The following is a 3612-nucleotide window of genomic DNA, read 5'->3' as shown; positions in this document are numbered from 1 at the left end:
CATTGTGGTTACTTTTTTTTTTTTTTTTGGAAAGAGTTCAAGCAGCTTTCTGTGGGGGGTTAGCAGGGGCTTATATGGTGTTCTCTGCAGAACAGGCTGCACCACGCTCCTGCTGGCCTTCCTCATCCGCAGTCATGCCTGCCTATGAGCACGCTCACAGCGATGGGTGGGTGTGCTTTGACAAGTACTAATCCTCTCAAGCCCAGGTCCCAGAGCAGGGAGCTTGTCATGGAACAACTGATTTGAATGAATGTTCTAGGATTTGGTGGGTAGCTTCTTTTGTGCCATGAGAGATGTGCAGTATAGCCTCCTATATATGTCTCCATTGCTAGATTTAGTTCTCCCCCATTATGTTTAGAGGAATAACTGTGTGTGTGTGTGTGTGTGTGTGTGTGTGTGTGTGTGTGTGTGAGAGAGAGAGAGAGAGAGAGAGAGAGAGAGAGAACTTTTGCTCATTGTAGTTTGACTAGTCTGGGCTCCCAGCAGAGAATGTCTCACAAAAGCTCCAGTGCTGGCACAGCTGGAGTGGGTCCCGAGCACATCTCTCTCACCAGCCCCTGGGCTCTGGAGCACTCGCTGGGCTGGGTGAAAAGGATGGGAAAGGCCTGATGGGCAAGAAAGGAGCTTAGCGGTGACTCCTGCCAGTGTTAGATACTTGTCACTCATTCAAGCAGATTTTATTGAGTGTCTGCTGTGGACTCTCAGCATGGGTCCCTTCATGATCCTAGACCCAGGTACAGCAGCAGGAAGCCAGGCGGAGCATCTCCTGCCAGCTTAGTTTATCTCCTATAGAAGCAGTGGAGTCCCATTCATGTCCTGTCTTTTGAAAGCAGAAGTCTAAGAAAGACTGAAAGAGAAAAGTGGGTTTTCTTGCTAGCAATACCATTATTGCTTAGTGAGGGTTCTTCCCGCAGAAAGTGCCAGTGCAAATCTAGCATCAAGTCCCACTCAAGGCTTGGATTGGGCTTCTTCCCACAGTTGGCTCCTGAGGCATTTGTCACCAGACAACTTTGCAGCCTGAGTTGGGGCTGGAGCACGAGATGAGGCATTTAAAAAATTATCTCTAGGCCCCGAGCCTTTGGAGATTGGGAGGAAGGACAAAGGTAGATGGGTGTTGAGCATTTGCTGAAATGTTAGGATGGATGAGGGAAGGTACAGGCACATGTGGATGAGGCCAACTTGGCCACTGAGCCTGTCTTCACCCCCACTTAAAGGCCTCTGTTCTGATTCGTTTTCCCACCTGAGCCATCCTCCTCCTCCTCAGCCTTTGGGCTCTGGTGGACTTGAGTGCAATGTTACTTCCCTGTCATGAAACCCCCCCTCAGTGTATAAGAACCTCTTCGATCCCACAAGCCTACGTCCCTTTACTTTGTTCTGTAATATCACAGCCCGTCACTGAATATTTTGTTATATCGGCTGCCATGGCTTTTATGGGAGGTATGTATTATAGCACTCTTGTTAATAAACACTGTGAAACCTGAACTTTATATCTTTTAACCAGTTCTGCCTTATTTGACATGATCTTTATGAAGGGTCAAACACATGGCCCAGTCAAAGGACTTTACATAAACAAAAGTAATAAGCCCTGGCCAGTCTGGATCACTGGTTAGGGCCAAAGGGTCACAGGTTCGATTCCTGGTCAAGGGCACGTACCTGGGTTGCAGGTTTGATCTCTGAGAGGCAACCAATGTGTCCTTCATATTTATGTATTTTGCTCCCCGCACCCTTCCCTTTCTTTCAAACCAGTGGAAAAATACTCTTGAGTGAGGATTAACACACAAAAAAGAAACAAAGTGGCCCTGACCTTCAGTGCCCAGGAGACAGTAGGGAGTGGAGACTGGCTGTCATGTTTACCCTGTTTCCCCAAAAATAAGACAGTGTCTTATATTATTTTTTTCTCCCAAAGTTGCGCTAGGTCTTATTTTCAGGGGATGTCTTATCTTTCCATCCGCTAGGTCTTATTTTCGGAGGATGTCTTATTTTCGGGGAAACACGGTAGTAAAGGGGACAGCCATTCTTCAGCTCCACCCAAGGCAGGGTAAGGGGTTAATGCAGGAATTCAGACCCAGTGCTGCTAATCTTGTGCTTTCCAAGAGAAGCTGGGCATGTATATATTTTTTAATAGACTTTTATTTAAAAATTGACTTTAGAGAGAGGAAAGGAGAGAGAGAAAAACATCAAAGTGAGAGAAACATCCATCGGCTATCTTCTGCACATGCCCCGACCAAGGACTGAACCCAAAATCTGGGTATGTGCCCTGACCAGGAATCAAATTTGACACTTTTTAAAATATATATATATATTATTGATTTTTTTACAGAGAGGAAGGGAGAGCGAGAGAGAGTTAGGAACATCAATGAGAGAGAAACATCAATCAGCTGCCTCCTGCACACCCCCTACTGGGGATGTGCCCGCAACAAGGTACATGCCCTTGACCGGAATCGAACCTGGGACTCTTTAAGTCTGCAGGCTGACATTGTATACACTGAGCCAAACCGGTTAGGGCAAATCTGACACTTTTTGTTGTTATTCCCCACTGGTGGATATTTCTCCCATTGATTTTAGAGCGGAAGGGATGGGGAGAGAGAGAGAGGAGAAAGAGAAACAGATGTGAAAGAGCTACATCAATTGGTTAACCTCCCACATACATCCCAATTGGTGCAGGGAACCTGCAATCCTGGTACATGCCCTTGACTGGAATCAAACTTGGGATCCTTCAGTTTGAGGGCCGACCCCTAACCACTGAACAACACTGACAAGGGCGGCATCCAGATTGTTTATGTAGAGTTACCTCATTTTTGAGGTGACAGTTTTATTGAGAGATTTGCATACTACTTAACTCGCCATTAAAGTGTACAATTTTCTGGGTTTTAGTTCCAAGGTTGTACAACCATCACCACACTCAATTCTAGAAAAATTTCATTACCTCAAAGAGAAATTCCAAATCCATTAGCAGTTACTCTCCATTTTCTCCCAAGTCCTTCAGCCTCTGGCCACCACAATTCTGTTCTGTGCGGGTTATCTAAATGAGTCATACAATATGCGACCTGTGGTTCTGTTCTCATCTCATTTAATATAATGGTTCAAAGTTTGCCCATGTTGTAGCATAAACCAATACTTTATTTCTTTTTATGGCTGAGTAATATTCCATATTATGAATAGATCACATTTTCCCCCCATTCACTGACAGACATTCGGGTTATTTCCTCTTTTGCTATTATCAAGAATACTGCTATGAATGTCTCATTTTGAAATGTTTTGTTAATCCTCAACAGAGGATATTTTTTCCATTGCTTTTCAGAGAGAGTGGAAAGGAGGGAGGGAGGGGGATAGAGAGAGAGAAACATTGATGTGAGAAAGATGTCGATTGGTTACCTCCTACACATGCCCTGACCAGGGGGTGGGAAGTGAACCAGCAACCCAGGTCGGTGCCCTTGACCAGGAATCAAACTGGAGACCCTTTGGCCCATGGTCCTGTACTCTAACCACTTAGCAACACCAGCCAGGGCAAGCAGCATCACCTTTTCTCAGTGATGTCCAATTATGGTGACCTGGGGCTAGAGATCTGCCACATCCCACGTGCCTTTTAAATATATATAGCTATTGTACTTT

This window comes from Pipistrellus kuhlii, unplaced genomic scaffold (assembly GCF_014108245.1).
Source record: "Pipistrellus kuhlii isolate mPipKuh1 unplaced genomic scaffold, mPipKuh1.p scaffold_m20_p_4, whole genome shotgun sequence".
Classification (NCBI taxonomy): Eukaryota; Metazoa; Chordata; class Mammalia; order Chiroptera; family Vespertilionidae; genus Pipistrellus; species Pipistrellus kuhlii.
Note: the sequence above shows the minus strand (reverse complement) of the source record.